Source organism: Poecile atricapillus, chromosome 9, assembly GCF_030490865.1.
Source record: "Poecile atricapillus isolate bPoeAtr1 chromosome 9, bPoeAtr1.hap1, whole genome shotgun sequence".
In the NCBI taxonomy this organism is placed as follows: Eukaryota; Metazoa; Chordata; class Aves; order Passeriformes; family Paridae; genus Poecile; species Poecile atricapillus.
The window spans coordinates 21,622,207-21,649,706 of NC_081257.1; the positions used below are offsets into that span (position 1 = coordinate 21,622,207).

Below are 27,500 nucleotides of genomic sequence, written 5' to 3' on the forward strand. Positions count from 1 at the left end.
TGGGCAAAGCATGTCTACTAAACTAGGCTTCTTAATTTTATTCCTGTAAAATTAATATCTTCTACTGTTCCTAAAAAGAAAATAATCATATTATTTAAGGAACAGAAAAACATTTGTGCTGATTCTTCTCGGCACGCTGCATCTCTGCTGGGTTGTGTTTAAAATGCACATGGGTAAAACTGCATCAAGAATGTTTGTTTCTTTATTAAAGAGTTTATTTTCTCTCTTGCTGTTCTTTTTCTCAACCCATGTTAATTCTGTGCACTTGGTCTTAGTCAGAAGACATCACTGTAAATATTCCCCTTAGCACAGTTACGTTGATGTGGGATCCATAAGCTGTAAGGGCCTTGGTCTTTTGCTGGGAAAGTTTATCCACTTCATCCCGTGCTCTTTTCCAAGCTGGTTAAAGCATCTTTTCATGGCTTGACAGCACCTCCTCCTGGAAAACTCTTCATCTGTTAAAGTGCACAAGTGCAGCTCATGCCTCTCTGCTGGTGCTGGAGCTGCTGGGGACAATGCCCAGCCCTGGGATTTAGGTCCTTTCATCCCTTTGCCACCTCCACATCCCTGAAACAGGATCAACCTTCATGGTGTGGGCTGAGAGCAGAGTCAAGGCAGGTCTGATGTACAGAGCCCAGTGCTGTGGGAGCAGGTTGGCTCCAGGAGCAGCCAGAGCAGTGCCAGAGCTCCATCCTGGCCAGCATTCCCCTCCTTTGATGCCATTCTTCTTCCTGCAGTCCCACAGGACAAATCTGTGAATTACCTTCCTCTGTTTTGCAGGGATCTGCAGCAGGCACAATTCAAGTACCATTTAAATATTTATTTGTGCTTTCCAGAATGTATTCTGAGCCTGAGTGGCAGGTTTTCACTTTGTCATTTGTGTGTCTGTTCAGGAGCAATGCATGGGTGGAATGTGAAGGTCACATTGCAGCAGGGACTGCTCATCCCTCTTTCTTTGTTCCTCCTCGGCCATCCGGAGATGCAGGAGCCCGGGAAGCTGCTGGTGCCATCTGTGGCATGGCCAGAGGCAGTGGCTGATGCCAGCCCTGCTCCTGGCTCTGCTCAGACACCGAGCAGCCCCAGCTGGCCCCGGGGCTGAGGGTGTCTCACCCATCTCTGTGCCACACACGAGGCAGGGGTGAGCAGCTGAGGGCATGGAGACTGCATTCCCCCACCCAGGAATCCATCAGCTCCCTCTGACCTTTGGGAAATGGAAAGACAGAGTGGCTGTACTTGTGGAACATCAGAACAATAAAATGTCTTTGCAGCACTGGGAGCTCAGACAGGCAGACACTTTGCCTGAGCCCACAGAGGAAAAGAGTAGATTTTAATTTCTCTGTTTTAAAAATCCCACCAGATTTACCATACCAGGGCACCTAAATTTGATTTGGGCCACAAGGTTTCTAGGACAGTCATAAGTCCCAGTTAGGAAGGGTACAGGTTTTTCCCTTGTAGTACTCAAGGCATGAAAAACCAACAACAGGCTGAGTTTTCAGTGTAGACTGGAGACAGGTTTTCTCATTAAGACAGACCTGGTTTCTGTTATTCCTCTGTGAAATAAACCCCGTGGTTGATTTTGAAATTTAAGGAACTTGCTGTAGCCAAGAGAGCCCCCAGCAAGGGAGGCCAGAGCTGGCTGTGCCTGGTTGTTGCACAGGAGGAATGGTGGTCCTTCCCTTCCCTTCCCTTCCCTTCCCTTCCCTTCCCTTCCCTTCCCTTCCCTTCCCTTCCCTTCCCTTCCCTTCCCTTCCCTTCCCTTCCCTTCCCTTCCCTTCCCTTCCCTTCCCTTCCCTTCCCTTCCCTTCCCTTCCCTTCCCTTCCCTTCCCTTCCCTTCCCTTCCCTTCCCTTCCCTTCCCTTCCCTCCCCTCCCCTCCCCTCCCCTCCCCTCCCCTCCCCTCCCCTCCCCTCCCCTCCCCTCCCCTCCCCTCCCCTCCCCTCCCCTCCCCTCCCCTCCCCTCCCCTCCCCTCCCCTCCCCTCCCCTCCCCTCCCCTCCCCTCCCCTCCCCTCCCCTCCCCTCCCCTCCCCTCCCCTCCCCTCCCCTCCCCTCCCCTCCCCTCCCCTCCCCTCCCCTCCCCTCCCCTCCCCTCCCCTCCCCTCCCCTCCCCTTCCCTTCCCTTCCCTTCCCTTCCCTTCCCTTCCCTTCCCTTCCCTTCCCTTCCCTTCCCTTCCCTTCCCTTCCCTTCCCTTCCCTTCCCTTCCCTTCCCTTCCCTTCCCTTCCCTTCCCTTCCCTCAGCATCACCCCAGCTGGGAACACCTGGAACAGAGGCCTCAGAGTCGTAATTTTTCCTTCATGCTGCAGAAAAGTCTTGGGAAAAATCCTGGATAACCTTCCCTGGGAAATTGCAGTACCACTGCAGGGAGTATTGGATTTGAGGTGGAGTCTGGGGATTCATGGAGTTCTTTAAGGAAGACAGTGGAAGGTGTCCTTGTCCATGGAAGGAGGGCTGGAATGAGATGATTTTAAGGTCTCTTTCAGCCATTCTGTGATTCCATGATTCTCTGACAGCCCCAAAAGCCTGGAGTGAGCCCCTGAGCAGGTTCTGAGCTGAGGCTGCAGTGGGTGCACCTGAGCAGAGAAATCAGCTCTGTCCCTGCTCTGTCTTTGCCATGGGAAATATTTCCAGTGGTTTTGGGGAGCAGTGAATCCTTATTGACTAAACTCAGCCTGAAACCACAAGAAACCCTGCTATAAATTGGCTGGCTCTCATAAACCCAGTGCTATAAATCAGCTGATTGATGCTTGTATAAATCTGGTATTTTTTTCCCCCAAGTTTTCCTACACTTTTCACTGGGAATGTTTTTGATATAACCCCTTTCCTTCAATCTGACTGCTTTTTTTTGCTTGTCCTCTGTCCATAAAGCCTACCAATAACATCAGCCTCACAGACCTTCTCTCCAGGAAATGCCATTAAGATTTTCTTTTAGCAAAAGTGAGCAGCCCTTCAGAAATCCTTTATCAGGCCTGGTTTTTCCTGTTGTGGTTTGCCTCTTGCTTTTTTTTTTTTGCTTTTTTTTCCATGGATAACTGTAATTTAAAGCTTACAAGATCGATAAGTCCAAGATGCACAGCATAAATGGGAGAAGCAGACAAACAACTGGGAAAGATAGGAGACAGCTGATGAAAATGAATTCAGCTATAAAGCATTTGAGTTACTGTTCTCTGCTCTGATTTCTGAGAGAGATTAAAAAATAGGAGGAGGGGGAGACACAAATCATCATTCCCTCCTCCCTCAGAATCTCAGGTTGAAATAGTGTTGAATTTCTTCTTTTTCTTCCCATGTCTCTAAATAAACAGGAGATTTTTTTTATTTAGAGGAGAGCTTTTAATCAATTGCAGGAGAATTGGTTTAATACAGAGCTAACTGGGGCAAGTGTAATGGCAGGAAGTCTGGACCTGATGTAATAACAGCATCTTGTCTTTCACTCCCTGAATCCAGCCCTGTGATAAACTGAAATCCTGCAAATGGCCTCTGCTGTGCCCTGGTTCGTGGCAGAAGGATTTTTCCACTCTGTTTGGTGATTCTGGGTTGGGGTTTGCTGTGGTTTCCAGCCCAGGCATGTCTTACAAGGCTCAGACCAAGGCTGGCAGAGCTCAGCTGGGCTGGGCCCAGCTGGCACGGGCTGGGGCTCAGACAATTTGCATTTGGCATTACAAATTGCAGTCACATTGCTCTGGGGAGGTGGAGGAAAGGCAGAGTGCAGTGCCAGCAGGAGAGCAAACATTGCCGAGCTAAAGCCTCAATAGAAGTCAAGAAGGATTAAGGTGCAGCTGAAAGTAGAATTGGGGTTCCTAAATCACTGCAGAGCTTTAGAAAATGTGTTCTGTTCACATCAAAACCATAATTTATCTACAGAGGGGTCAAGCTGTAAAATACATGTGCCAGTGAGTTGTGTTTCAGTGAAACTGCAAATTTCTATTGATGGGGAGATTCTTATGAATGTTCCCTGTGTGCCCATGGCCACAGAAACTCCCTGAAAGGCTGAAGATGTGTGTGGCAATAAGCACTGGCATTTTATATATTTACATATACATTTACACCTGTGTGTGCTGAAGCTGTCTCTGTTTAGCCCAAAAGATCAGGGGCACTTTGCAATTTGAATTTGAAACGCTCTGTCTGTGAAAGGAGGTCCAGGTGCATGTGGGGACTTTGGAAAATTGGGATTGGCCCTGTCCATGGGGAAATAAATCTGTCTGCACCTGGTGAGATGAGAGCAGATAAAGAGATTATCAAGTAGTGACAAGAAAGAAAATAGGTTAGCTGAATTCTTCTTTATACTTCTCCTCCCTCAAGATGTCTCTCTGAATATCTTGTCATTCATACAGCGAGGCTGGAAAGAAAATCACTTTTAAAGGTGACCCACAGATGTAGAAAAAGACCAAAATGGTGCCTGTGTGCTCGTTTTGCCCCTGGGTGACACAGGATTTGGTCTGGGTGGGTTGTAACGCTTGGGAGAGCAGGAAAAGTGGGATTAAAGCTCCAAAGTATTTTCCATGCTTTTGCTGCTCCCAGCACACAGTGAGCCAGCTGCAGGTGGGAATATCGAGGTCAGTGGCAGAGGTGTGTCCTCTCCTTGTAGTAAAGATACAGAAATGCAGCTCTTGGTCAATGTGTTTGAAACAGGTGGAATGTATTGGGAAAAAACCCAACCAATTTAGGGATCTGTTTCCCCTTGGATGAGCTTTTCTTCCATGAGCCTTTTTTATTTCTTTTCCTTTAAAGGAAAGCAACTGTTGAAAATCACTTTGAAACGTGTTTCATGTTAGGAGAGCAATAATGTAGGTGGTGATTGATAAGATTTATTGTTTCTGGGTTCGTGTTATCTTGTGATTCTGAGGAAAGCTGAATCTTATCTGTTTGGTGCTGTATAAACACTTAACAGACTTCAGAGAGCTTGTAATGTAAGCAGAAAAGAAAGGCAAAGGAAGAGAGGGGAAATGTGCAGAAAATGCCTTGTTCCAAGGCCACAAACCAGATTTAAAATAAAAATCAGATCTCCTCACTCCTGCCCATTTTTCTCTATTCCATGGGGGACTTTGCTTCTGTTATTCAAATATGGAAAAACCTCTCCTTTTCCAGGTAAATGAAGGGCAAGGAGAATGAGATCAGACAGAAACTCAGCATACAGGGGAAAAAAAAAAAAATAAAGCAAAGGAATTGTGCTGATAAAGGTGCTGGTTTTAGATAAATTCGACATATGACATACCATTACTCAAATCACAATTCTGTCTTTATTCCTAGATGCAGTAAAGTGGGAAGAAGGATTCAGATGTAAAACTACAACCTGACCATGCATTGATGAGGAAACAGCCACATGTTCTGGTTAGAAATGCATATTTTTCTTCTTAATTAAATATTTCTGTTCTGGGTGTTGATTTCATTTGCCTCTCTTCATGAATCATCACAGTTCAGTTCCTTGTAACCATTTTGGACCTGTTTGATAGCAGCTCTGTCTGTAAAAAGCTCCCTGTAAAAGCACAAACAGGTGTGTGTGTGTGTGTTTGTGTGTGTAGGTATGCCCTGCAGTGATCCCCTGGGATTTTAATTCCCTGGAGGATGTGGACATGCTTTCAGAGCCTGACAGCTCCGAGGTCAGATGGAGCTTGTTTGTCTTCTCTTTTTGCAGCTCAGGCAAACACTCATTTGTTATTGTGTGTGGAGCTGAGCCCTAAGCCAGGCTTTATCCTGTTGTAGCAACTAATTGGTGAGGAAATTGTGATTTTACATTCAAAAAACCCCCTCAGTTCTGGAGAAAAAGGTGCTGTGACCATTCTACCCCGATTATTTCAAGGTCAGTGTCCCATTCTGCTCCCCAGCAGCTGCTGGTGGCCATCAGGGCAGGGAGGGGCTGGAGGGATTTCCTTGGATTTCCAAAAAGCTGAAGAGAACCAGCGGAAGAGCAGGGCCTGCATGGTGGCACTGCCAAGAACTCTTCATCAGGGAAAAAAGGCTTTGGAGCCCTGGAGTTATTTATGGCTTGCACTTCTCCAGGACAGTTTGTTTCCATGGGATTTTAGTGCCCATGGACCCTTCCTGTAGGGAGATGTGCCTGGAGGAAATAATCACACTGGCAAGGGGGTTCTGTCTATTTATTGAACTATTTTTAAATCCTATTCAGGAAAAAAAGCAACAAAACCCTCCTGTAATTCTATTTTCTTTCTGTTTGTGGCTGCTGAAAAGGGAATCTTGGCTACAAATGCATGCATTTCCCATGAACTTTTACTAACAGGAGCTTCAAGGTGAAAACTTGGCCTATAATGGGAATTATTAACACCATAACTTCCTATTGAGCTGCCATTTTTTAGGATTTTGTGTTCTGCTTGCTGGGATTGACTACTGTAGAGAGCAGGTTTCTTATGTATCTGCTGCTGAATTTCATTTTGTGAACTTTTGTGTTCTGTAAAAACCAGAATGATAAACTTATTGACAAAATGTAGTTTGTCTGAATAGTCTTTAAAATGTTTTAGGATTTTTTTTAAATTCTTTTCTTACACTCACTGATAAATGGATTTTCCCCATTACAGCCAGTGATTCTTCCAAGCAGAAAATAATATACTAATTTCTGATCAGCCCCAGCTAATCAGGCAGGCAGTGGGATCCAGCTGCTGTGTAAGTCCAGATCTCCATAAAATCTGGTTCTATTTTCATTTATCTCATTGTGGGAGCAGCTCTGACCTGAAAAGCTCACTTCCTTGTGTGTTTGTGAGTTAGCTGATAAACTTTCCCTGTTTCCAGACCATCCAGCTGGGAAGGCCACCATGAAATGCTGGCTGGTTTTTGGGTGTGAATGAAAGAGAAGAAAGTTTTACTCTGGTTGTCATAGGGAAAAAATTTTGTTGTTCCTTCTTGTACACCTCCAGAACCTTCTCCTGAAGGATTTACTATTTCTCTTGGAGGACAGTTTGTTGTCTCTTCTTGCACACCTCCAGAACCTTGTCCTACCTTTTATCCCCTAAACCTTCTCTCTGGGCTGAGATCCCATGGGCTGAGCTGCTCCATGTCCAGGGAGGAACCCTGGAAATGCAGGCACAACCTTCCAAGTGCAGACTTGAGCAGCTTTTGTGATTTTTTTTGTGATTCCTGTATGGAATCACAGAATCATTTAGGCTGGAAAAGACCTTTAGGGCCACCAAATCCAAAGGATTGCTGCAGCTCTGCTGAGGCCACCACTGAGCCATGTCCCCATGTCCCCAAGTGCCACATCCACACAGTTTCCGAATTCCAAGGAAGTCCTGAAGTGCCTGCAAGTGTGGATGTTTGGAATTGGAGTATTTCCCCCCTCTGGATCCCAGTTTAAACCACCCACTTTTGTGTTTTTCTGCTGTTTCCTCTCGGACTGAACCCGTTTCTCAGGGCAGGGATCAGCCTGGTGACCTCCTTGCCCTGCATGACCAGAGAATGAACCCAGAGCCATTCAGATGGGGCTCCAGACTGGAGTTAATCTGTGCTGCCCCACAAATAACTGCATTTACTCACACAGGGGCTTTTTATTTAAACACATTTCTCCTCTTTGTCAGAGAGGGGAATTGTAATTAACATTTCATTGTGTGATGAACTCCCTATATTTAGAGCATTATTGGTGAATCTGTTACCTTTTAAAAGATATCTGGCAGTGGGAAAGTTGGGAATTGTTCATTTTCATTTAAAATTCAGGGCATGGTGTGTGAAACTGTGTTTATGAGGAGGGTACGTGGTCCTGTCATTTTCTACTTGCTTAAAAGCTACATAAGTGGTTGAGGCTCCCATCCTGAGGAGAAGAAAGGGCTCATTAAAAAGATTAGCTCATAGAGAACAAATTAAACTTCAGTGCCCTGCATAAAGATTATAATAACTGTAATAATAAATGAATTAATAATGCATTAAAGGAGAATTCCTCCAGTCAGCTTGTCACACGCTTATCCTTGAAAATTGACTTCAGCGACGTGTGTCACATGAGCTAATGACCTTAACTGATGGATTTGGGATTTTTCCACACTCCAGAATCCACTCAAACCCAGATTTCTGTATTTTTGACAGTCAGTTTGCTGGGTAGACATGCAGTAAGTTGAGCCATTTGGTGCTGCTGGTTGGGGAGGAAGCTCTAGTTTTAACCTCAGGTAATCAGAGCTGGTAAATCCTGAGCACTGGGAAGGGGAAAAAATGACAATCCAGTGCTGGAGGTGAACATCTTGGGCTGATGTGGAATGGAAAATTTATATGAAACTGACAGAGAGTAGGTTTAGATCAAACATAATGAAGAAATCTTCCCCTGGAAGGGTGGGGAGGGCCTGGAATGGAATTCCCAGAGCAGCTGTGGCTGCCCCTGGATCCCTGGCAGTGCCCAAGGCCAGGCTGGATGGGTTTGGAGCAGCCTGGGACAGTGGGAGGTGTCCCTGTCCTGGCAGGGCTGGAATGAGTTGAGCTTTAAGGTCCCTTCCAACCCAAACCATTCTGGGATTCTATCTGGGGAGCTCCCATAAATTTGAAGGTTTTGTTCCCACTGTTATAAATATGGAATTATCAGGATTTAGGAATAAGTTAGCAAGTTCAGCACTGAAATAGGAGGCATCCATAGGGGTTTAGCTGGGGAATTGTAGGTGCTGAGGCACCTCTAGACAGCAGAAAAGTGAGAGTTTGGGGATTTCTGCTGTTTCCCCTGGGTAAGGGCTGATTTTCTAATGGTTGTTACACTGGGGAAAAATTGAATTAAGGGAATTGATTATCCAGACATGGTAAACCAATGCTGGTTGTAAAATGCATCTTTAGGCACCTGGGTACCTTTAAAATTAATCCATTATTCACTCCTGAAACCCAAAGCTGCTCCTCTAAACCCAGGCACTACTGAAGATGGAGTTTACATGAGCCATGGCATGGTTAATTTATAGAATCTTGAAAGAATTGAGGCTGGAAGGGCCCTGGGGAGGTTCAGAAAAGAATCTGTGGCTTCCAGAGATTATGGGGAACGCTTACCCTGTTCCTACAGAATCATGGAATGGTTTTGGGTTTGAAGGGACCTTAAAGATCACCTCATTCCAACCCCTGCCATGGGCAGGGACATTTTCCATCAGCCCAGGTTGTTCAGTTTATAATGATTCTGTCACAGTGGTGCTCCTCTGTGTCCTCAGATACACCTGCAAACAGGTATTTGTAGGTGTTGATTTAACACTGAGCTTTGCCTATGAAAGACATGAAAGCAAATTCCTTCTGGGATGCTTTTTCTTTTTTAAATTTGAAAATAATTGAAAATTCGTCTCCAGTGTTTTGTTGCTTTTATTGGAAGGGTATTTTTAATAAAAATCTCATTCAGCATAGAAAGGGCAACATCAATGGGGTTTTTATCAGTGCTTTGCATCATGTTAATACCAGAGCCAACAATGAGTTGTGCAGGTATTATACCAGAACAAAGGAAATTATTCCAGGGATTTTATCAGAGAATATTTTGAGTTTGCTAGTCAAGCCATGCAATATGTGCTCTGCTTTATTTGCTGGCTGGTGCCAGAGCAGCTGAACAGTTGCTGGAGTTTGCACAAGGATTCTTTTCTCTCCCTGCCCTGGTTTGCTTTGGCACATTATTTGATCCACGCTGGGAAAATAGTGAGAGATCAAACAAAAGTGATGTATTAATACCTGGAATTGTTACAGCTCAGAGGAGTGTTGCCTCTTCCTCATTGGAAGTGGTCACTGGGGGTGCTGGAAGTACAATCCTCTTTTTCAGCCTTCCCAAGCAATAAAGGCTGAGCCGTGAATTCTGCAGGATTTTGGAGCAGAGCAGGGAGGCACAGCTCTGCCTGCTGGGCTGGAGCTGCTCCTCCAAACCCCCCTGACTTCTGCTCTCAGGGCAGCAGAACACCGAGGTGTTCTTAAATTTCCACTAACGAGGCTGGCTTCATTAGCACTCTCATCAAATGGCTTTCAGTTGCTATCAGTCTGACTTGGATTTGAATTGATGACCTTGAGATAAAAGGCTTTTTATTCTATTACCCATCTCCTGAGCCATCAAGTCTTTAATATGCCGTGTAAAATAATTTTTCAGATGGTATTTCTTTTATATAATATCGTCGTTTGTTGCTAATGATGTCTGATTTTGGGTGCTACAAGCTATAATTGTGCACAATAGTACTTTTGTTATTCCTATTATTTCAGATTTATCTGCTGTGTTGCCAGATACTTGTAGACACAGAGAAAATAGATTGGTAATAGAGTGTAATCCAGTTTTATATAAACGAGTTAATAAAATCACATAAAAATACAAAGTTAAATTCTGCACCGGCAAAGCTCATCTCTTACTTCTGTAAATTGAAGTATAAAACTTGACTTTGGTGCTGAAATAAGCTTTAGTGCAAAATGCTATATGGGACCACCAAATGCATGGAAAATTAAGGAAAAATGAGTAAGAAAATGTAATGCAAACATCACAACGAAGGAAGTTTATTACATGCCACCTTTTTCCTCCTGAAGGCTTTTCCCTGAGGACAATATGGAGGAGGTCATGTTAAAATATCAATGTACACAGGAGTGTTAGAGGGGAAACGAGGGAGCTTTTCCTGTTTTGATTTTATGTCACTGTGTTTGTTTGGAAAAGATAAAACTGGGAGCACTGGGATGAAGAGGTGCCTTTAGGGAGAGATGCTTTGGGAATTCTCAGGTATGGCCAACTTGTTGTCCATAGTTGATTTGGCTTGAAGGTATCCAGTCATTAATTTGAAAAGGAAGATATTTCAAGGCTGCTGCTGCAGCAGTTCCTTGTGCCAAATTAAATGGTTTTGTTCCAGAGGAGATAATAACATTTCTCTAAGATGTTATTTATTGGGTTTTGACGCTGAAAATAAGGGGTAGAATGCAAATCTGGCACAAATTCCAAGGGGTCAGGCAGCTGTGCCCTCTGGACCCCCGTGCATCCCCTGCCTCCAGCAGAGGTGGTCGTGTCAAGGTCACTCCAGAAGCTCCCAGCAATGGGTCACAGCAGCTTTCTTGGGGATAAAGTATGAAAATGATGAACTGTGTAGCTCAGACAGCTTTCCATACTATCTGTCCTTAATTTCCCTCTCAGTGAGCTGAGGCAGCCACTGCTGGTGTTCCCAAAGTGCTGCTGATTGGAGCCTTCTTAATTAAACCCTGTCATGCAGGAATGTTGCTGCCATGTCCCTCTTCCAGCCTTCCCTCTTTATGGAGTGGGCAAACATCCTCCTTTCTAGGTCATGTTTTCTGACTCTCACGTGGATAATTACCTCCTGTGTCCTGTGGTTAACATCTGGTAATATTTCCCCAAACACCCCTTGTGTCTGGCAGCAGCCTCTCCTTGCTGACTCACGCTTGGGTTTGATCCTTTCCAACCTCTGTTCCCACTGCCTGTCTGAAAAAAAAACGTCTTTTAAAGCTTGTCCTTGGTTATTCCCAAAATAAGTAGGACTTTGACTATCTTTTCATTAAATTATCTTCATTATTTCTGATTGTTTTTCACCATAAGTCTTGTCCTTTAGGACCCTGGTGAATCCTTCACACTGTGTACAACTCATAAAAATATGGGGCCAAGTCAAAAACAAAAAAAAAAAAACATTTTTTTGGGTGTGTTTATTACCAGTGTAAACTCACAAGTTGTTGAATGGACCTTACTGTGACAAACATATTCTGTATGTCTATTTAAAATGTATCACAGCTAATTCCCTCCTGTGATAGGGTAATTACCCTGATTTTTAAAAAAGGTTAGATTGGGTTGACATGATTAGAACTTCACATCTTGGCAGTTTCTTCTCACTTTATATTCCTGGAGGCTCTTAGAATTTAATTCTTTATTCATTTGTCCCTGGGTCTTCCAGTGATCTGAATTTAGGCTTATGGAGACCTCCTTTTTCCCATCTGTAAAAATAGCTGCTCTGTTTGACCATCTCTTGCCCTCAGTCATTCTCAGAGAGTGCTAAAAACGAATTCCTGGTAGTTTAAAGGGAACTTCAGCAGATTCAGAAGTATTTCAAAAGGAATTTAATCCTTAATTACTTACCCAGCTTCATTTTACCTGTGCAGTCCTCAGCTCTCTCCTCGGATTGTGGTCCAAGCTCCAAGTTAAAATTAATTCTCTTGAGGGTCTGGTCACTGTAAAACATCTTTTTGTGAAGAAAGAGGTAGAAAATGCCAACCTTTTGTGATTTGCAGTCCTTTCCCAGGTAGATAATGGACTAAGGTTGCCCTTAACCTTTACAATCCCTTTCTGCAGGCAAGGTAGGAAGAAAGGATCTTGTCACTAAAAGTAAAAGCTTCTTTTGTAAGTGACCATCTTTATTTTTTTGATTAATCATGGTTAATTCAACTACTGAAGGGTTAGAAAAACTCATTAGGATTTATATGAACGACTTCTTATCGCTTAATTAGTCTTCATTAGTTGGATTGGAAGACTTGAAGATCCCCATTTCTGCATTACTCACCAATCCATGACAGGCAGGCAGTTTTATTATTATTTTTTAGAAGTGCACTGCAGGTGTGGTTGTGTTCTCTTCAATTTCCTGCCCTTTTTTGCTGTCCTGGTGCCTGATCCTCACTCAGGTCCAGGTCAAACACTCTGAGGGGAGCAAATCCAGTTTCAGGAGGAGGAGGAGGAGGAGGAAGAGTTGTTTTGGGCAGCTCAAGCATCCAACACAGAGGACTTAGAGGGGTGGGAAGGGTTAAACTGGAAATCTCACCCACGTTGGTGTGCATGGGATTTTTAGACCTTGGTAGCACTGCATTGTTTCTCACAATGATGGCAAAGGCATATTGGAATAATAAATACATGATAAATATTATTAATGTATTAAAAAACCTCACATTCTGTGGTTAAAAAATTGCAGCCTGTTTTTTTTTGTTATGCTTCAATAGTTTATTCCAAGTCCTGCCCCTGCAGATTTGGAACATTAATGTATTTCATTCTTCTATGAAGAATATTCCTCTTTTCTGCAATGCCACCTTCCACTTAGGGATTTCTGAGACAGATGTGATATTAAAGAACCTTCAGTCCGGTGCTTTGGAAAAAAAGGAAATAATTTAAAAGCAAAAAACAACACAGTACCCTTCAGAAAATGGAAATATAAATTCATTTTCTGAAAGTGACTGAGCTACTATTGAATTATCTTCTAGAGTCATCATTTGACAGAATAGCATAAGAAAATGCCATACCGTGATGGCTCTCCCAGATTTAACAGCCACAGCTTTTCCAAAGGCTCATTTCCCTGGAATCTGCTGCGTAGCAGAGGATTCTGAGAGGAATCCTGGGTGGATCCCTGGATGGGCTGAGGAGCTCTGCTGGCTGTGGGACAGGGGCTGCTGGAGATGTGAGGGCACCAGGATGGAACCACGGTGGATTTTCCTGGTTTTCCCTGGGAAGGGGCTGGTGGAAGGTGTGAGGGCACCAGGATGGAACCACAGTGGATTTTCCCAATTTTCCCTGGGAAGAAGCAGTGGGAAGGTGTGAGGGCACCAGGATGGAACCATGGTGGATTTTCCTGGTTTTCCCTGGGAAGAAGCAGTGGGAAGGTGTGAGGGCACCAGGATGGAACCACAGTGGATTTTCCCAATTTTCCCTGGGAAGAGGCTGCAGAGGAATGACCACAATTCTCTCTGCTGGTCAGTTTGGGTTGGCTGGAGCTGGCCACGAGGTCTCTGTGGTCACAGCACAAGTTGTGTCTCGGGGACAGGGCTGAGGGGACACCCACTAACGAGGGACTCAGCCAGGAGACAAAGGGACATTGTGCTCATCATCCCTCATTTGGGAATTAATGAACGAGACTCCAGGCCTATGAAACCTCTTCCACTGGGCAAGGAGAGCTCTCCACCGAGTTCTTGCTGCTTAATGATTTCATTTCGGGTTTGAGGGACTCTTTGTTGCTGTGCAGTGGTTCTGGGCAAACTGGTTTTGGGGGAGGGATTTGTGTTTTCAAGGATGCTTCATGCCTGTGTTAGAGAAATGCTTATTTTTCTTAATTCTTTCATGAAATCCTGCAGATTAATGATGCAAAAAAAAGGCTTTTTGATCATCTGTTGAGCTGCTGTGTCCCTACAGGGTGGTTGTTTTCATTAACCAACTCGGGTTTACAGTTCTACAATGCAGATTTATGTTAAAAAGTTAATAATAACCCTAGAGCACAAAATAACAGGGAAAGCAATTCTCTGCAGGTAATTAAAAATCGAGCCTTTCTGACAAAACAAGATATTGTGTAACCTGTGAACCTAAAAGGCTGTCTTGGTTTCCTACTGCCTGACATCTGCACGGGGCAGAGCTGGTGCCTGCTCTGCCTTCCCCAGCAGGCAGGAGATACTCCTGGGTTACTCAGAGCCCGTGTTCTGCACAGCCTGCCTGAGCTGCCAGCAAATGTGCTGAGATTTGCCAGTCAGCTGCTCTCAAACAGAATTTGCAATGTCTTTTTTTCTCAGAGGAAGCACTGGCTGGAGTTCCTTTCTTCTGCAGCTCCCCCAGGGTGGGGGGGTTTGGGTAGCTGGGACAGGCTGCACAAGTGGAAAGAGCCTCATTTCCTCAACAAGCTGTCCCAGAAAAGAGCATTTCTATTTTTTTCCCTTTTTTTTTCCCCCTTTGCCAAGTTCCCAAAAACAACAGTTCTCATTAATCTAGTCCATTTCAGCATTATAACCTTTACCTCCCCCCAGTCAAGATGTGCAGTTTTTTCCAAACCTCTGCTTATCACACGGGATTTTCATCTCTGAAGGGTTTATATTTGAGTTTTTATCTTCAAGAATGTTTCCTGGGAGTGTTTTTGGGGTCTCCCAACACCTCTGGGTGCTGCTGGGTGAGGATGGGTCAGTCCCCAGAGCTGAGGGCTGCTGAGGTAGAGATTGCATAATTCAACATTTTTCAGTAAAACTCTGAAAGCCCAGGCTGGCATTGAATAAATGATAATTTCATCATGAAGATGATAACAGAGACATTTTTACTTCTAGAAACATTTTATTGGGAAGCAGTGGCTTTACCGTATTTCAGCCTCGCCAAGGCACTCGTAGAACACCAAAACATTCAGAAAGCACTGACAAAACTTGTTACTTGTTTTGCAGCAAAGAGCAGCTCTGATGCCACTCATTAAAGGGTTCCTTCAGCCCAGGGGCTGGGACAGGGACATTTGTCTCCCTCAGGGCTGCTGATGCTTTTGACAGATTTTTTTGAAGTTCCCATCATGAGCTGTAGCCTTTGGACTCCCTGAGGATTGCTGGAAATGCCCTAAAACTTGATTTTCCCTTCTTGCAGGAAGTATTGGAGATCAGTGAGAGAAGGTTGTCTGCTATTAGGATTAACCTGGCCTTGGGTTTCTCGTTGCACTGGATCTGTTCAAAGCCATTCTCCCACTTGCAGAACAAGTGAGCTGGAATTTAGGGCTGTGTCTGAGGGAAAAGTGCCCCTCTGGATCTCACAGGAGGCAAGAACCAAGGTCTGGATGCTGGTGATGGAGGATGGTTGTGCTACAAGGCAGCAAAAGAATGTTACTCCACCATTTGGGGAGAAATACATCAAGAAAAGGACCATGTGTTAAAGGAATTGGATTTAGCAGCAATTTTTTCTGTGTGGGTGAAAGGGTAAGGGAGTGTTTTGCTGTAGGGTGGCAGAACTGCAAAGAACAGAGATTTTCAGTCTTAAAATATCTAATTAATATCACTGATTCTTCGCCTTGCTGCGAGCCAAGTGTCCTTTACTGATCGTTTTTCTATGTAGAAAGAGTAAATATTGTGTTCCATGTGCTCAGGCAGGGGCTCTGACATGCAGAGCACAGGAGGGCACCCTCATCCTCGGGGACTGAGCTGGTGCTCAGCCCTGCTCCACTGCTGGGCCTACATTTAAAAATATCCTTTTGGTATTAATCTCTCCAGACTCCCATCATACATCATCTCACTGAGAAGTGTAACATAAGGAATTGGCTTAATTAGTGTTTAGGGACTGTTAATTTGTGATTGTTTCTGTGGAGGAGGTTGCCCAGTTCCCTGCTGAGTTGTCCAAATTAGTGACCTGCATGCACTGGATATTATTTACTTGTTTTACAGCAAGATATGGGACCAGATCTCTCTCATTCCTCTTCCCTTGGGTTTGGATGAATCATCAGATTTCTCAGTTGGGTTGGGTTTTTTTTTGATGACTCAGTTGGGTTGGGTATTTTTGTCTCCAATCTGCCACTTTCACCCATCTGCAGTCCACTGAAAAGATTTGGATAAAAGTATTTCCAGGCTTTTATTTCACCAGGAAGTTGCAGAGAAGCAGCAGCTTGGTGACGTAGCAAAGGCAGGTGCACACTGACTTCTGCTAGAAAATTCAGAATAATCAGAAATAATTTACTGTTTGGAAATGTAATTGATAAAAAACGTGCCATATGTCATAAATTGGTGCAGGGTCTTCTGGTGAATCCTGAGATCCTCCTGGAAGGAACCTGGTTTTCTCTGTATTTGCAGGGTGGGAAAATGAAGATGTAGAAATATTTCATGGTGATCTAAGAGAAATTGCATGAGAGGCTTTCACAGCCTAGGATGGACTTGTTGGAAGTGATCTTATTTGGGTGTTAATTATTTACACACTAATTACTCAGAGTTTCACGGTACTTTAAGTAATTTGGCTGCATAAAGTTTATTGATAAACTGTTTTTAACAGAATCCCACCAGAAAATGAAGGCAGGTGGAGGGAATAGGATGACTTTGGAAAAGTTTCAGATAGCTCTGAGAGTCAGAGACAGAACTGAGCAGAGTTGAGGAATTAATTTTAAAAAAATATTATTTAAATTATCATTTGCTCAGCTGTAACGGAAGATAGAATTTACGTCCTTCTTGGCCAAGTTCAGCTGACTCCCTTTAAAAGAGGAGTTAATTGAGATAGGGCAGAAGGACAGACTCAGATATTTTAGGATCACCCTTTACAAGAGCCACATACAGGAAAATCTGGTGCTAAACGCTCTTCCCCTGATAAATGTGGTTCTGCTGCCATCTGATCCATATTCCCAGCTCCGGGATGTATCACCCTGCACATTGCAAAACTCGGGATTAAGAAATGCACCTTGAGAATGTGCCAGCCCAGCTCCTTAAAAGGCTCCCAGAAAAGATGAGTCACTGCTTAAATGGCCCCTCGGTGCATCTGCAGAGCATTTCAGGTTAAATCCCCTGGAATAGTCAGGATTCCTTGGGGAAGCTGCTCCGGGGGGCAGAGGCAGCGGAAATCCTGGAGGAAAGGAGGTGGCATCAACCCAGGAGGAGCATGAGGGGAGAAGAGAGGTCCCAAAGCCATCCAGAGCAGTGAGGAGGAGGAGGAGGAGAAGCACAGAGGCAGCCCCAGGAAGGTCTGGAATTTCTGAACTGGTCTGGGGGTCTCGTGGATGGTTGGTGGTGTCACCAGGAAGGGGCAGATGTGAGATCCTGTTCTGGTTCATGGTGTGCAGGGCAGGGTTTGGGAGCTGTGGTGGTGTCAGAGCACTTTGGGGAGATGTTTGGGATGTGTCCCCTCAAGACTGAGTTGGTGTTTTGTGGTTTTATCTGTCTCCCCACCTTCTCTTGGTCTCTTTGTAGTTGTGTGGCTCAGAGCCTTGGTTATTGCACATCTCGGTGTAAGATCAGGATTTTTGTCTATATAGGCAGGATTTCTGAATTCCAGTCTTAGCCCAGATGTTTTATGGGTTTTGTTGTTGTTGTTAATTTCTTTTTCTTCTACCTCCTAACAAACCCTGCTTTCTCAATCTCTCAGCTGTGCCCAATGTCCCGGCAGAGCTGATGGGCAGAGCTGAGACATCTGAGTTTATTCTCAAGAGCCTGCTGCTTTCTGCTTCTCAAAACACATCTAAAACAACCTTTACCAGAACAATTCCTTTTACCTTTTCTGTCTTCTGGGTCAGGGAGGAGTGAGATTTTTAGCCAGGTGTTTTCTGACCGTATGCACTGGCTTTCCTTTGCTGAGTGTGTTTCTGACACATCTGAGCCTTGAAAAACTCAGATTCAGGTGCTTTGTGGGGACCTTTCAGGAAAATCAGATTCTCTTCAGCACTGCTTGGATTTTTGGAGTGTTCTACACAGATCATTCCCAGCTGGCAGGAGGAGGTGCAGTCCCCAGGGCTGTGCAGGCTCTCCCGGTTAATGAGCTCCAGCTTTGGCTGCTCTGGGATGTGCCAGGTTTTGCCTGGCAGATTTTTTGGCTCCTTCTGAGGGAAAGCAGCTTCTTTCTGTCTTTGTAATAAATGGGGACAGCTGCACATCGAGGCAGTGCCCTTCCAGATTCTGAAGATTTATCCAGACCTTGCTGGAGTTCCTTGCAATTCCTTCTGGAGGTGAGAGTCAGATTCTGCTGGGATTTCTTGTTAACTTTGATGTTGCCTTAGTGGTGATTCTGCCTTAGGCTCTATATGGACACTAAGAAAATATCAGTTATTTCTTTCAGACAGAGATCCTTGTAGGGATAAAAAGTTTCTGTTTTTCATCAGGAAAAAAAATAGCGATAGGACAAGGGAAAATGCTTCAGACTGGAAGAGGAGAGGGTGGATGGGGCACTGGGCAGGAATTCTTCCCTGGGAGGGTGGGGAGGGCTGGCACAGAATTCCCAGAGCAGCTCTGGCTGCCCCTGCATCCCTGGAAATGTCCAAGGCCAGGCTGGGAGCACCTGGGACAGTGGGAGGTGTCCCTGCCATGGAAGGGGGACACTGGATGGGCTTTCATGTCCTCCCAACCCAAACCCTTCCAGGATTCTGCGCCACATTTAACAGGACTCTGTCCTAGTTTTTTCTCATGAAAGCTCATCTAAACATAAATAATATATATATGTGTTTTCATATTTTCTATATATTTTTTTATATCCTGTTGATTTCTGTTTCTTTTCTGTTTCTTCTCCAGTGTTATTTTTTTGTCTCCTTTTTACTTCTTTTTTTGCTTCCCTTTCTCTTTTTTTCTCCCTTTTTGCTGTAAAGTTGCAGGTTTCCCTCATCTGTGAGGTGCACACCAGAATTTTCAATTCATTTACTCTTCTCCTTTGACAGCTGCATTTTTTTGCCTCTCCATGTTATTACCAAGTTTTGTTCTTCCTCCAGGCTTTGCTCCACCAGAACTTCCCAGCCCATCCAGAGCATCTCTGCTTTATAATTACTTTACATTTCTTTATGGCTTCTCTTTAGGCAGGGGAATTGCATAAGTTAATGTGAATAATAATAATCAGTTTGGATCTGTCACTGCACGACTGATGATGAATAATGCAGACACTGCTCTGCTGCTGGATGCAGTTGTTGGGGATTTTTGCCTTTTTCTCCTCATCACCTGCCTTGAAGTATTGTGACATTGGATGACACAGATAAACCTGGGTTCTGTAATTAAGGTTTATTTTAATGATCCTGGAAAATACTGAGTTTTGTGTGTTCTCGTGGCTCAAATGTGGTTTAATCATTCCTCCAGTTTTCCTTTCTGCTCTGCTGACATTTCTCCAAAGGAATAACAGGATAAATATTCTCCACAGGAATATCAGTGGGATAAAGCTTCAGAATGCCACACACACGTTAAGGTTTTCATATTAATGACAATAATTTTGTGCATTAGATCAATTAATTTTTCCCATCTATCTGTGGAAGGCCTGGCAAACCCCACTGAGGTGGGAATTTCAGCACCTATGAATTTGACTTTTCTAATAGAATTCAGCTTATTTTCCATGAGCATTGGGGTGATTGGGATCTTTTCCACTCCTGTTTCCATAAAAGAAGCTTTAAGTCTCCCTGTACAGGCTTTTGCAGCTGCAAAAAAATGAAATTTGATGAAAGCAGTGACTGAAACCATGGGTTCCTCACCCCCTCCCTGCACGCTCTGCCCAGAATCCGTGGAATCTGTACAGGAAAAGCTCTGCTTAGGCAGGGTCTTATTTCCCCCCTCAGTTTGCCAGCAGAGCTGCTGGTTGCTGGGCTAAAGAAAAGTCATTTATGAGTGGTGGGTGAGGAATTTGTGAATATTCAGCTCATCTGTCTGAGCTGACACCGAGCTCTGAGAGCCCTGTCCATTACTGTCCAAACAGATATTTCCAGATTGGATTCGATCCCCTTCAGGCACTGAAACTTAAGAATTTAACGGGGATTTTTTAATTTTTTTTTTCCTCCCATCCCCTCCCTCTTTTTTCCCCCCTGTGGCTGTTTAATATTAAAATGCTGCATCTCGTGGTAGGGAAGTCAGCAGGGATGCTCCAGCTCCGAGGGAATGTTAATTCTCAGGTTCCCAAAGCCCTGTCAGGAGCAGCTCCTCGGATGGGCTGAGGCTGCCTGGGTTTGCTCTGGCAGGATGGAGAGCTCAGCCTCGCCTTCAGAGCTGATTCCTGGGAAAGGAGGGTGTGGGAATCCAGCTCCTTCCCAGAAGGGAAGCCTGGAAGGATGCTCCTGCTACTCCACAAAGGTGATTTTACGCTGTCTTAGAGTTGGAAATAAATCTGAATATATCTTTGGTTTAGCCAGCGTTCTCAGAGTGTTTGGGAGCAGGAATGGTGAATTTCCAGCTGTAGGTTTCTTCCTCACTTGCAGCTGAAAAGGCTATGGAAAAGAACTAGGGGAAAAAAAAATAAATTGGCTTTTTGTTGATTCTTCCTATAGGAGAATCATTTGAAATTTAGCAACTCAGCTTCCCAAAGTCACAATTCCCACTCAGGGATGATGTGTGTTGCACCAAAACCACCTTGGTGTTCCCAGAACATAATGAACTCAAAATGTATTTATTGACTGTATGGCTTGAATTCAAAGATCTTTAAATGAGAAAGAAAGACAGAAAGAAAGTCAGAAAGAAAGAAAAGCCAATTTTCCCAGCAGAAACATTTATAGTGGGAAGAAATAGTTTGAAAAATTTAATTTTTCAGCCTGAGGCCAAACAGAGCAATCACATATAGGATGAATCAGATGGGTTCCATGTACAGAATGCTGGGAAATCTGCTTTGAAGCATTAATCAACACTTGCATGTTATGATTTTTAGCTTTGTAATTACAATCATGCAGTATTTACCAAGTGTGAATACTTACATTGCAGGGATTTGTTATCAAATTGGACGTGGGGCTTAATTTAGATTAAATTCAGGAACTCTGTGTCTGGAAACCACTCAGTACTTTGTGCCTTGTAGGCAAAAAGTGCAGAGGAAGAACGTGAGAAAGAGGAGAGGAAATAAACAGCCCCACTGCAGAGACAACAATACACTGATTTTTCTCTTTTAATTAACAAGAAAGGTTCAGGTATGAGAATAGAAACAAATCAGCTTGATGTAAATTCATTGCAAATCAGAGATGCACTGCAGATACCAAAAGATTAAATACTCCAAGCAGAGTCCTGTGGAAGCTGGGTTTAGGAACTGATTATTGTGAGGCTGAGCCTAAGTAATAAGCATGAAATATTAATTAGGCTCCTGGTATCTCATGAAATAAAGGTGCTTTAGCATTAAGAAATGAAATTGAACCAGACTTGGAAGAAACATTTCAAATTATTTTGTGCAGTAGGCTAAGGCAAATATTGACTCCCTGCTCCACTAATGCAAATAAATTAAATTATTAGGGATTAGTGGCCAGTTGAAAGTGGAGAGAGCCCAAAGCAGGAAGATTTAACCTTTTCCCTGCTCATCCCTGACACTTGGGATAAGCAGCAGTTGTGTCTCCTGCACTGGAGCACTGCTGCTCTCCAGGGAGGTCTTTGGTCAAATTAGTCGCTAATCTTTGTTAATGTGCTCTCCAGAGGCTGCTGTGCCAAGGAACAGTGTGTGCAAGGAGATCTGCCCTGCTGGGGCTGGATGTGGGGAATGATGGAGTTCCAGCAGGGCAGCTGAAACCTGACTGGTGAAATTGTTCTCTGAACCCAGCCGTGTCCCCAGGCCTGGCTGTCCTGCAGTGCCACATTCTCCAGGGAAGGATGGGTTTGTTGTCAGGGTCCTGGTGGAATGAGAGAGGGAAAAACACCAAAGGAGTGAGGAATAGGAAGGGTTTTGATTCCCTGGGAGAGGAATCAGAGGGGACTGAGTGGTGCCCTGATTATTATAATCATGCATTATGTGAATATACATTAATATATATGTATATTTTATCTACAGGCACACATACATAGTATGTAGAATGATAACAGTGTAGCTATTTCAGCAAAAATTACTCCTGACACCAACACCCTTCGCATGTCCTCTTGTTATCCGTGCTCCTTTCAGTTGCAAAATCCAAATTTTTATGATCTTTGTGGTCTTTTCCAACCCAATGGTTCCATAATTCTATAGCTGTGGCATTTAGGGGATGCTTTAGTGTGGAGTTGGTATTCCTGTGTTAATGGTTAGACCTGATGGTCTTAGAGGTCTTTTCCAACCCAAAGGATTTCATGATTCTGCGATGTGTAAAATGTTTGCAAGCAGTTCCCACTCTTATTTACAGCACTCCCTCTTCCAGTGATGCTGTGAGCAGGGGCAGGAGGGTTTCCCAGAGCTTTCCCTGCATTCAGGGGGTGCTCAGGATCAGTGCTGCCAGTGTGGCTTTCTCCTGCCCTTTAGACCTCTTCCAGGAGGAAGATTCAAGAATTCTTTTGCTTGTAATTAAAAACCTGAATTTCCTGGAAAATTTGGAAAGAATGCACCCCAAAAAAAGGCTTAAATAATACTTAAAAGCTATGATTTATTGTACTGTTATTAGAATAGACCTGTGTATCCTTGGCACTTCCAGGGATTGCATTCATTGCACACAGGTCCCATCCTGAGAATGGTATGAACACAAGCAGGAGTCCAAAAGATGGGAGAAGGTGCATCATGACACAGAAAAGCTCAGTAGGATCATATGTAAAGTCTGCCAAAGCTGGAATTTGAATTTCTGCCTCCTGTCCAAGACCATCTCTTTAATTGAAGACATCACAGTGATTTGGGAAAGGGAAAGGCTGCAGTGACAGGGTCAGATTTGAGATTTGTAACCCACATCATCCTGCCCTGAGCTCTTGTTCTGCCTTCACAAACTCTTCCCAGAGAAGTGCTGGTTTGTGGCTGAGGCTGCCAGAGTCCAAGCCCAGGCTGCCACGACCCTCAGCTGCCTCCTCCTGCCTTGGTTTTGGCCCTGCAGTTTTCCTCCTGCACCACAGATATCATTAAGAACCACTGGCCCAATTCCTTGTTTCATTATGGATGACAAAAATAAAACATTAATAGGTTTTTTTCATATGAGCTGGGAGTTAAATATTCATTATTTCTTATTACTTCAATGTCACTAAGCCTTTGATGTGCTGAAACTCCAAAACTCTTCTCTCTGCTCTCCACTTGTACCCTTTTAGCTCCTGAGCGTGAAGGGCGCCCGGGCTTTGCTTGTGGCTCCTTCCCTGGCTCAGCACTCCTGATGTCACTGCTGGATGGGATCTGGGATGAATCCTGAGCAGTTCCTGGCTCCTGCCTGAGCTCTGGCCCTGGGCTCACTGCTCCCTACAGCCAGGCCACTTGTCTGTCACTGTGTCAGTGTCACAGGACGTGGCGTGGCTTGGGAGGGACCTCAGAGCCCACCCAGTGCCACCCCTGCCACCTCCCACTGTCCCAGGCTGCTCCAGCCCCAGTGTCCTGTGTTTAAAATTCATGGAATATTGAGGAATGGCTGTGTTAGGAGGGAATAGAGGCACTGGGCCAGCCCTGGGCACTGAGGGTGGCAGGAGGGAGCAGGGATGTCATGTCCATGATAAAACAGCAGCCAAGGCGAGAGAGATGGCTTTGCATTTTGTTTCTTAGAGCTATTTCTATCCTCTCTTTCACCTTCAGATCCCCGTTGTGTGTCTGGATTGCTGTTTTACTCCTTTGTAATCCCAAATCAGCTTTCCTGCAACTTGCTATCCTGAATTTTTCCTTTCAGATTTAATCTTTTTGTGCTGTGATGTTCTCACAGAATTATTTGGGTTGTGAGGCACCTAAAGATCATCTGTTTCCACCTCCTGCCATGGCAGGGACACCTCCCACTGTCCCAGGCTGCTCCAAGCCCTGTCCAACCTGGTTTTGGGCATTTCCAGGGATCCAGGGGCATCCACAGCTGCTCTGGGCACCCTCAGAGCCTCCCCACCCCCTGAGTAAAGAATATTTTCCTAATATCTAATCTAGCCCTGCTCTTTCTCAGTTTGAATCCATCCCCCTTGTGCTGTGCCCACGTGTTCTTGCAAATAATCCCATTTGTTTCTAAGTGAACGTGTTCAAACGTTGACTGCCTGCTGTCCTTTAATGCCAAATATTTTCCAGAAAAATGGCACTTGAATGCCATAGGCATTTCTGTGGCAGTTTCCTCAGAATAGGAGCAGAATCTCTAAAAATGTGTGTGAAATATTTGTGTCTTACCCTTCCTCAGAGCTTGGTTCACCCCAAGGTACCACAATTATCAGTTGTGTAAATCCCTGAGGCTGTGGTCGTGGTTCTGCTGGGGGAAATACGCAGCAATTTGAAAATCAGTACTGAAAAGAGGTTTTTTAAGACAGGGAAAAGGTGTACAAGTTGTTTTTATTTATGAAGTATAACCATGAATTATGATTATTGTGTATGTTGGCCTGTTGTTATAGATCCTTGTCACGGAAGTTGCATCCTACAGGTCTGGGCATTTTCAGTCTCAAAGTTCCTCACCGGCAGATTAAAGAGAATTCTTTGTCAGAGACGTGATCTCCCCTGAAAGAGGCTGCACATTCTGTTTTCTGTGTGATTAAACATTTTCCAAAATGATTTAATTTAAAGTTTAGTTTGACAGCAAACTGTTGGGTTTGTGCAAAGGCAGGTCTGCAGTGCAGGCCTGGGGAGGGGATTCTCTGGTGGATTGGAGTTTGGCTTTGAGTAGTAAAAAATAAAATAAAAATAGAGGTTGAACAAGTGATAGAATGAAAGGTATTTTCATTTCATACGAAAAAAACTTCCACAAAAGTCCAAATTTCTGACACAAATGCTGATTTCTCACTCCTGGGTGTTGTGTTTACAAGCAGGGGCAGGGCATGGGTGGTTTCAGCGTGTAGGGAGGAGCTGGAATAGCACCAATCCTAGGGACAAACTCCAGCCCTTGATGAAAAAATAATACAATCAATTAATAGATAATCAAGTGTTAATAATTGAAATGAACTTGGCAATGAGTGTTTTAATATTTAAACATTATTCTGATAGATGAAAATGAATCACAGTATTACCTGACTGTCTGGAGGGATGCTGGGGAGAAATTCAAGTCTGCTCCTTAACACAATGGATCTGCAATCCAGTGGGTCATCAGCTGATGTTTTGTGGTTCAGGAGAGGTTCAAAATGTATTTCCAATGTGCTATCTTCATTTTTACAAGCATTCAGGGAAAAGAGCATCAATATCTGCAATGAAATACATTTGAAAGGAGTTGGGGTTTGCTTTTGGTGGCTTTTTTTGTTTGTTTTGGGGTTTTAATTTGTTTTTTGGTGGAGTTTTTTGGTTGGTTGTTTTCTAGTTTGTTTTGATTGTTTTGTTTTTTTTTTTTTATTTTGGGTTTGTTTGGTGGAGTTTGTTGTTGTTTGTTTGGGGTTTTTTTTTGAGTATTCAGAAGATATTTTATATCTTTTATTACCTTTTTATTACCTTCTATTACCTTTTATATTGCTTTATCTTCTATTACCTTTTACAGTGCTGCTGCAGGTGACAGGGCAGCAGCAGAGCCCATCCTTGGCCGTGACCCCAGGAGATTTTGGGGTGCCTGAGCCACTCTCCAGCTCTGCTGGGCCAGTCCCAGGTGCCTCTGGTGCTGATCCAGGGCAGTAGATATTATATATATATACATATATATGCATATTATATATTATATACATAGATATTATATATATATACATATATATGCATATTATATATTATATACATAGATATTATATATATATACATATATATGCATATTATATATTATATACATATATATATGGAATATTTTCCCAGCTGCTCTGGAAGTTTGTGTCAGGATGAGCCAGGCTGGCTGTGACACCTGAAATCTGAAAGGAGAGAAAAGCAAGCCTGCATGAAGTTGCTCCATCAGGAGCAGCTGAAAGATGAATTTACAAAGTGATGACTCTTGATTATTCCAGTTATTTCTCCAAAGGTTCTTCAGCACATTTTAATTTGAAATTTAGTTTTCTTGCAGTATTTCAGTTCTATAAATTGCTTCAACTAACACTGCAAAAAAGCTGGAAGATTGTAATTTTGTTATGTATTTTATTCATCAAACCTGAATGCAGGTGTTAGAATTCCTCACTGGACTGGATTTTTTGCTAAGGGCAATGAACAACTTTGGAAAATTCAATAGGTACCAGGTCAGGAGAGGAAGCAGAGCATAAACTACACGGAATTATCTTGGAATAAGGAGTAAAGAAGGAAATATCTTGATCTTAGATTCTGGATTTATACATGTATTTTTCCAGTTAATTTTAACTTCATAAATTCATAGCAATTAATTTATTTCAGTGTTGAAACTCAAAGGTTTTTCAACTCCTTAGAAAAACCTGATTCTGTTGTTCTCATCGCCTTTCCCAGTTCACCTTTCAACTCTAAATGCAAAAATTTATTGGCAGCAATTTGGATTCCAGTAGCTGGTGCTTTATTCAGTGGCTCTGCAAGAAGGGCTGGGGTAAAAATTTGGGCTCAAGAGAGAATCCAGAGGTTTTTATCCACCTCATGGAAAGGAGCACTGCACTCCTTCTTGGAGAGCTGCTCTTGAAGACATTTATAAGAAAAAGTGGTTCAAATAGTTTGGAAATGAGGAGTGTGGCAAAGGGGGAAGGGATCTGAATTTCTGGAAAAAACTCTTTATGCTATTTCTTTATGAAATAGCACCCAGTTTTGTGTTCCTTGTTTTCTCTCTGTTTAAATTTGGTTTTTTTTTTGGTTGTGGGGATGTGTGGTAATGGAGCTGAGTGTTTGACAGACAATGAACCGTGTAATGACAGTGATTAACATCCACTAAAGGTAATTCAGGTGGGAAAAAGCTCAGCAAATCTAATAAATGCTTCCACAGGAGGATCTGCCTCTTGAGGGGAAATACACAAACCACAAAAAGAAAACCCAAAACCCACTCTGGGATTTTCAAATTACTTCCAGAGACTGGACTCACAGATCCCTGATGGTATTCATGTGAGCAGAGCATCCAAATCCCTGGAAATATTGGTCCCCATCACATCAGATGCCTGGAGGAGTCGGTGTCCTGCAGGGATTGGGGACTTTGTGCCCCTGCTCTGGGCTCCTGAGTGCCAAGGTTTCAAATGAGCTGTGCTGAGAACAGCCCTGAAACGGAGTGAAACAGAAATTAGGGAATGTTTCCTTCGCTCTGCAGAAGGCAGAGCTGGGCTGGGGGGCTGGATGGATGTTCAGACAGCTTTCAGCAGGACTGCTCCTCTGCTGGCTTGCACAAAGTCACCTCTGATTGTCTGCTCAGGGCATGTCATCTGTCACAGCTGCTCTGTCTGCTGCCCATCGATGTCCTTTTGGACAGATTTATGTCACACCCCATCCCTGCACCGTGACCAATAGCACAGGAAACAATGAAGGAAGCAGATGCACATTATTTCTTAATTATTATTACTTTATTGCCATCTATAAATAATTTCTCTATTTTC

The 27,500-nt window shown here is 43.7% G+C and overlaps 1 protein-coding gene across 4 annotated transcripts in view; it reads left to right on the plus strand.

Annotated features, from left to right (window-relative positions):
* CHL1 (cell adhesion molecule L1 like) overlaps positions 1-27,500 on the plus strand; it is a 126,974-nt gene that overhangs the window by 26,636 nt on the left and 72,838 nt on the right. For 3 of the 4 annotated variants that reach the window (XM_058845030.1, XM_058845028.1, XM_058845032.1), the window contains exon 2: positions 5,244-5,324. The exons of the other annotated variant lie outside the window; for it this stretch is intronic. The gene's annotated coding sequence lies outside the window, so the exon portion shown is untranslated. The remainder of the gene's footprint in view (positions 1-5,243; positions 5,325-27,500) is intronic. 4 annotated transcript variants of the gene reach the window in all.